The following is an 8,875-nucleotide window of genomic DNA, read 5'->3' as shown; positions in this document are numbered from 1 at the left end:
GGAAATCCGCCAGGAAGCAGTCTGCCTTGCAACAGAGTTTGCAGATATTTTCACAGTCAGTGATTTAGATTTGGGCAATTTTGTAGAGATTGAGCATCGTATTGACACTGGTGATGTACGCCCCATTAAGCAGCGGATGCGCCGCACTCCTGCAGTTATTCAGGGATAGGAGGAAGGCCATTTGGATAAAATGTTGGAAGCTCGAGTAATCCACCCTCTACTTCAGACTGGGCCGCTGCTCCAGTGCTTGTAAATAATCAAAGTACTGAAAGTACTGAAAGCCCGGCTTTAATGTCACAAATTACACTTCAATGAAATGTTTAATTTGTAGAGGGTATCTTAGCTACAGCTGTAGATCTTGGACTAATTATTCAACATGACATATTTATATTTTATTAAAGAAGTGTCGATGTTTGAATTCTAGATATTTAGTTGATATATGTTCTTTGGAAAAAATTATAACAACGGGATATATTATATGCCTTTGCATTTAATAATTGCCAAGAGAGATAAGCTTTCAATATTATTACTTTTAACTTTGCAACAAAAAACTACAACAAAGGATTTTTTAAACAGTTTATTTACAAAATTATCTTCATAGTAATCGAACAGAGAAAATGCAAGTCAACAAAATGGCAGAATCACAAATATTGGAAATATGTAGTAAATCTGAAGAAATTCTTTTTTTACATTTGTTTTCTGTGAAATTCAAGCAAGTAGTTTCTTGTAGATGAAGAGGGCAAAATTACACTGTTTTCAAGGACATGGTTAACATTCAAAACAAAAATGATTTTCTGTTTTACAATATGTTTTACTTGTAGATTTAGTAGAGAATAGATTGCTCATGTAATAAGAGGACAAAGTTGCGATTTTACAAACAAGTAGTTAACTTAGGCAGTTACATTATATTTGTTATTGGTTCATGTATGTAACCTGTATAACTTTGTATTGAGAGAACAAATAAAAAATCTCTTGAACATGCAGTTAACCTTAAACACAAATGTAGTCATTTTCACATGTATGGGACTTGGAAAACTAAATTCATGAATTAAAAAAAAAGTACAAATATAAAAATCTTGGATATTCATGGATTCTGTCTTGACACAATTTCGTATATCATCTGTTAAAAAATTGTATGATAATAATATGTTCATATGTTAATCAATACAATAATATAAAATTAAATATTGCATCCTATCATATTTACAACATATATCATATAATACAATAAAATACCATAATAAACAATGAGATATGATATTGTAACGTATGATATGACATTGTATTGTGTTATACGTTATTGTATTTTATCAAATAATACAATATCATAATATATAAAACAATATAGTATTATATTACAATATCATATTACATAATAGTTATACATCATAACATTGAAACATATGATATTATATTGTATAATATAGTATGATATTATATGATACTGTATCATTTTTGATACATAATATGATATTGTATCATATGATACAATATTATTTGATACAACATTGTATCATATCAAATGATACACTATTATGTGATAAAGTAAAATATTATATAATACAATATTATATTATACATATTGTATCATATGATACAATAATATATTTTACAATATCATACAATACAATTTCATGTGATGTGATAATATATCATATTATAAACCAATATAATATTATACAATATCGTATGATACGATATTATATAATATAACAGTATCATATTATACAATTTCATGTGGTTTAATTCTATATTACAGAAACTGATATTATATTATACAAAATCGTATGATACAATATTATAGAATATACAATATTGTATCATAGGATACAATATTATATTTTGCAATATTTTATGTAATAGTATCATGTGATTAAATAATCAATTAATAATACAATATAATATTATACAATATTTATCATAATATACAATACTATACATAACGATATCATGATACAATATCTTAACATAAAATATCAAAAAAATGTATATCATATCATATCGTATCATATAACTTTTTATAATATTACATATGATATTATATTTTATCATATTAAACAAAATTGTTTCATACCATACAATACTATATCATAGGAATCATGTTTTATCATTTATCAACAAACACATCTATCTATCGAGCAGGTTTGAGTGAGGTAGGAGATTTCTTTAGCATCCTTGATAATGGAGATCAAGCTCTGCATCTGAAGTAACCTCTGCGTTTCATTTATAATAAAGTTAAATCAACTATGCAAGCTATCATCTATAAAACATGTGAACTGTTCCAAAAAAACTAAACCTCATCCAGCATCCGAACCCTATGGCTCAGATTCAGCATTCAAGCCTGTCAGGTGCATCAGTATGCATAAGATGCATCTCCATGCAAGTTTGGTGAAGTTCAGACCAGTAATAACTAAGATATCATCATCAGAGGGCACTAGCAATTAAAACCTTAACCTGATCCAGCATCCGCAACCTATAGCTCAGATTCAACATCCATGCCTGTCAGGTGCATCTGTATCATAAGACACAACATCAATTCAAGTTTGGTGAAGTTAGGATCTGTAATAACTAAGATATATTTTTTAGCATCCTTGATAATGGAGATCAAGCTCTGCATCTGAAGCTTCCTCTGTGATTCATTTATACTACAGTTTAATCAACTATGCAAGTTTGAAAAAGAACTATTATCTATTAAACATGTGACCTGTTCCAAAAAACTAAACCATATCCAGCATCTGAAACCTATGGCTCAGACTCAGCATTCAAACTTGTCAGGTGCATCAGTATCATAAGACGCACCATCCACGGAAGTCTGGTGAAGTTAGGACAAGTAATAACTAAGATATAATCATCAGAGGGCACCTGTTTCAAAAACTTTAACCAGCTCTAAAAACCTTAACCTCCTTCAGCATCCGAAACCTATGGCTCAGATTCAGCATTCAAGCCTGTCTGGTGCATCAGTATCATAAGACGCACCATCCATGGAAGTCTGGTGAAGTTAGGACTAGTAGTAACTAAGATATAATCATCAGAGGGCACCTGCAACAAAAACTTTAACCAGCTCTAAAAACCTTAACCTCCTCCAGCATCCGAAGCCTATAGCTCAGATTCAGCACCCAAGCTTGCCTGGTGCATCAGTATCATAAGACACACCATCAATGCAAGTTTGGTGAAGTACGGACCAGCAGTAACTTAGATATTGCTATCAAAGGGCACCTGCAACAAAAACTTGAACCAGCTCAAAAAACCTTAACCTCTTCCAGTATCTGAAACCTATAGCTCAGATTCAGCTCTCAAGCCTGTCTGGTGCATTAGTATCATAAGACACACCATCCATGCAAGTTTGGTGAAGAACGGACCAGCAGTAACTTAGACATTGCTATCAAAGGGCACCTGCAACAAAAACTTTAACCAGCTCCAAACACCTTAACCTCTTCCAGCATCCGAACACCTATAGCTTAGATTCAAACTCAAGCCTGTCTGGTGCATCAGTATCAGAAGACACACCATCCATGCAAGTTTGGTGAAGTACGGACCTGCAGTAACTTAGATATTGCTATCAAAGAGCACCTGCAACAAAAACTTTAACCTGGTCCAACAACCTTAACCTCCTCCAGCATCTGAAATTTAGAACTCAGATTCAGCATCCAAGTCTTTCAAGTCCATAAGTAGGTCCAGATGCATCATCCATGCAAGTTTGGTGAAGATAGGACAAGTAATAGCTTAGATACAGGACCTGCTTCAAAAACTTTTACCAGGTCCGGACGCCGACACCGACGCCAAGGGTATAGCATAAGCTCCCCCTGACTTCGTCTCGGTGAGCTAAATATATACAGATAGTGACTGTGGTCTCATCATTAGCAATACTGATCAAAGTTCAGCTAGCACCATATAAAACACATTGTACAAAGACACCATCGAACAAAATAAAAAAAATTAGTGAAAAATTTTACCAAAATTCCATACTCAGAAAACAAATCCAATAAAACCAAGATCAAAAGCATTTCAATACAAGGAAACATAAATGGCAGTTTCAATATCTGAAACCCAAGAAAGGGTTTCTAAGTTATCCTTGTTGAATGTACAAAGAATGTCTAAATTCTAACAAATACATAATTATCATGAAAAGGCACATGCATTGTATCATTATGAAAAAACAATGCTTAGTTCAAAATATAAGGACTTAAATGTCTTTTTTTCCAAATGCACACCACATGTACAAATCGTCACAATCAATTTAGGTTGGGCATTGAAAAGTTAATGTTTTAGCAATTGTTACAAGAATTTTAAGTGTTTCAATTAAATGAAATGAAAACTTCAACACTGATCAAAATAATATTCAATGTTTGGCACATTAATATTATGCAACAATGATTTAAATAGAGGACATGTAAAAAAAATTAAAAGAAAGAAAAAAATAGCACCATTAGAATAAAAATACCATGTTAATCATTGAAAGGATGTTGAAAATAATCTGAAAAAAAATGAGAAACAAGTTAAGGCATGAAGATAGTGCCAAAACATTTGATCAAGACATGCAAAAGAAAATGTGTCTGAAAAACAAGTGAACACCAAAGCAAAATACAAAACAGACCTCTTGTATAAACAAAACAGGATGGGGTGTTGTGATGATACAAGCAGTAACATGAATTGTTGCAAATAGTATGGGAATGTATGGCACATTCTGAACACACAAAAAAATAAAATCCCATGTACATTCAAGAACCTAAAATTTCATGGCAATCAAATCACTGCCCTTAAATGTACACTGTACTAATAAAGTTGGGCTACAAAGGGTAAGGAGATACTTTTCAAGGTCTTCTTCTTCATACTCAGGAAAAGCATCCAGGAGGGACTTCACCGGTGCTGTCACAACTCTGTCATCTTTCAGCAACAGAGTGGCAGTGTTCTTGTCCTCAATGCACCCAGATTCTATCTCCCATTTAACATTTTCTTGTGGGCACTCTGTTTTCTGTTTGAAAAATGAAAAAAAAAATTATTGAACTTTATTAATTACTACAGATTTAAAGATTTGTAGGACATCAGGCAACATTTATATAATGAAAAGTAATAGATATGTATAGAAAGGTCGGCAAACTTACAGTGATTGTTGTCCTGGACGTGGTAGATAAGGATACCTTATTTCCGAAGGTGTTTGTAATGCAGTCAGAGACTTCCACGTAGTCACCTGGTCTGATGGCCTGATCAGCTAGATTCCTCCACAATGCTATCTTGCATTTTTTGGTGGAATCCTCCGAGAAGATGTTTTCCACCTTTACATTTTCTTCATTTTTGACTGCTACCAAACGTGTAGCTTCCTCCTATAATACATTACAAAAAGATATTGAACAATTAAGTTTATTGCAAACTTAAACAAAACATATAATGGCAAAAGTACATATATATGCAAGGGGTTAGCATGAATCAATAGCATGAATTTCTATAAAGTTTTAACATTTTTTTGTAAAGCAGTTGTATGTTTGTCAAAATAAAAGCAGAAAATATGATATTCTCTTAAAGAAAGCTTTGGCATTTGATATGGAGTGTCAGGATCATAGAATAAAATTGTGTTATGCTGAAAGTACAACATGCTTCAAGTAGCATGCATCGCAATGTTTTGTTGTTTCCAGAAACAGCTTAATTTAACTTTTAGTAGACGATGGTAGTGTCCTTTCAAAGTAAAATTTTTAATGCTTTTAAGCATAAAAGAATAATTATGTGATTGTATTTTATACATAATTGAATAATTATATCACTTTATAAAAGTTTACATCTCAAGAAAATGCATCAAAATATGATACTTATTTAAATGTAAGCTATTAGTGCATAATTAACAAAGAAGTGTGGAATGTGTGCACATAAAGTAAAATGCTAATACTGTAAATGAAATCCTTATTAGTATAATTCATAGGTTTGTCAGAAGTATGAGGCCTTTAAATTCGGAGTTAGGTTAGAAAATTAGGGCTATTAAAGCAGGGTGCTTGAGTATGTGAAATATCTGATAATCAAAGGCTTTCACATTTCTGTTAGAACACATGCATATGGTTTAAGTATTGTAGTCCTTTTTAAAATGACTGCAATTTGTCACATTATACATATACATCATTGGCAATGTTAGATGATAGTGTGAATACAGGTTATTATTAAGAAATGGATGCAACATTGAATACTCATGCATAAAACTCTGAACCATTACTAGGAAATAATACGAGAAGATTTAGTAATGAAAAAAACACTTTGGTTTTCGTGGGACATGCCAAAGCTTCTTCCACAGATTTCACATCAACGGGGGGGGGGGGGGGGGGGGATGCAAAATGGCCATCCCTTCCTTCTCCATATATGGTGGGAGGTTGAGGGTTTGTGGTGCAGGAAATATCACTGTCGCACTTGTGACAGCTTCTTGCGAATGATGTTTCTCAGAATAATGGTGGTGCCAGCTTTAAACCTGTGAAATTTTTTAGCATCATTAACCACACATTTGACCACTTTGGAACAGTCTGCAACGACAGTCTTCATCATCTCTCTCTTTTCCTTCTTGTCATAGATATAAGTTGTTGCTGGGTCACTACAAAGGACTTTCACTGTCAATTTCTTTGGATAGGAAGAGTGTCCCACAACTGTTTTCATTATTGTAGCAAGGTCTGTGTCAGAACTCTGTTGATGTAAAAAATGCAATATGAAAGTTTAAGTTATATGCACAATTATCAATTTGTTAGCTTTGAATATATATATATATATATATATATATATATATATATATATATATATATATATATATATATATATATATATATATATATATAGTTAAATCCGAATAATATCGCAGTGTCCGGTTTTATATATAGAAAATTTGAAAATCCGAATAATATCGCAGTGTCCGGTTTTATATATAGAACATTTATATATATATTGAAACACAATAAAATCCACAGTGGTCGGCGAGTTATAGATAAAAAGTAAAAAAAAAAAAAGAAAACAAGAAAAACGTTCAATATAGCTTTAGCGCTTTCTTTTTAAAATCTTCATGGTAACATAGTAACGTGACGTCAAAAAACTTGAACGTTGAACGGCAATGTCTATTATGACGTCATAGCTAGATTTAGCGGAAAAAAATATAATTTGCAACATAGTAGATAATATATAATTCAATACATTATTATTACAGACAGTTCAATTTGGGTTTAAAAATACGGATGAAATGTTTTTTTTTTCTTCTTTGATTATTACTGTCACTCAACAGTTTGTAAAATATTTGGAGATATTTTAAACTGTTTATTGCCGCAAGTAACTTAATGCTCACTTAACGGTATCTGGCGATATCCCGGGGTGTTTATGTGTTGTTTAAGCACACGCACACGGGCCCGTGTGCGTGCGCATACCTTGATGAAAATACCTTGAAGAAAAGCTACACGAACAAATACTTTCACTCTGGGGAGAAGAAGAAGCCAGATCCATTAAATCTAGTTGGAAACGATTTTTAGACGATTGCTTTATTTTATGGAATAATAGTGACGATCATCAACTTGTGAACAACTTTGATCCCAACATCAAATTTACTTTAGAAAGTAGTGACACCAAATTACCATTTTTGGACGTTCTGGTTATAAAGAAGAATTCAAAACTTTTTTACTGATATATACTACAGAACACCTGACACACATCAATATCTTCATCTTAATTCGTGTCACCCTCATCATAAAAAAACTGCTATTCCATATAATTTAGCTCGACGTATTTGTACCATTGTGAGCGATGAAAACACCCAAGACATACGCCTCAGGGAACTCAAACATTACCTCACTAACCAAGGTTATCCCGAAGGTCTCATTGACGACGGAATTCGTAAAGCCAAGAAGTACGATAGATCGGAATTATTAGCCAGTAAACATCCGGAAAAAACCATTGATACCTTTAATCCAAGAAATATGAACATTACGCCAATAATTCATCAGTATAATAATATCCTCATCAACGACCAATCCACGAAAGAAATTTACAAAGATGTGAACTTCATTAACAGCAGACGTCAGCCTAAAAATCTAAAACGAATATTGTGCACGTCCCATTTCGATACTAAACACACAGTTACTAAGTGTAGAAATCCACGATGCAGGACCTGTGACCATATTACAGAGGGATCTAAGTACGACTTCAGCGGAAAAGAATTCATCGTAAAGACGGACATGTCATGTGACACTAAGAATGTATTATATGTTATAACATGTCCAGGCTGCAACGAGTACTATATTGGGGAAACAAGCAATCCACTTCAGGCCCGTGTGCGTGTGCATAAACAACACATAAACACCCCGGGATATCGCCAGATACTGTTAAGTGAGCATTTAGATACTTGCGGCAATAAACAGTTTAAAATATTTCCATTTTACAAACTGTTGAGTGACAGTTATGTTCAAAGAAGAGAAAAAGAAAAACATTTCATCCGTATTTTTAAACCCAATTTTGACTGGTTGTAATAATAATGTATTGAATTATATATTATCTACTATGTTGCAAATTATATTTTTTTCCGCTAAATCTAGCTATAACGTCATAATAGACATTGCCGTTCAACGTTCAAGTTTTTTGACGTCACGTTACTATGTTACCATTATATAGCTTCTGAAGATTTTGAAATGAAAGCGCTTAAGCTATATTGAACGTTTTTCGTCTTTTCTTTACACACACACACACACACACACACACACACACACACACACACATATATATATATATATATATATATATATATATATATATATATATATATATATATATATATATATATATATATATATAAAGATTAAGTTAACAGAAGTATTGACATATATCTTTCTAATAATGATTTGAATTTATTACATGCAGTATTGAAAGTTGA

Source organism: Crassostrea angulata, unplaced genomic scaffold (genome assembly GCF_025612915.1).
Source record: "Crassostrea angulata isolate pt1a10 unplaced genomic scaffold, ASM2561291v2 HiC_scaffold_72, whole genome shotgun sequence".
Lineage (NCBI taxonomy): Eukaryota > Metazoa > Mollusca > Bivalvia > Ostreida > Ostreidae > Magallana > Magallana angulata.
Note: the sequence above shows the minus strand (reverse complement) of the source record.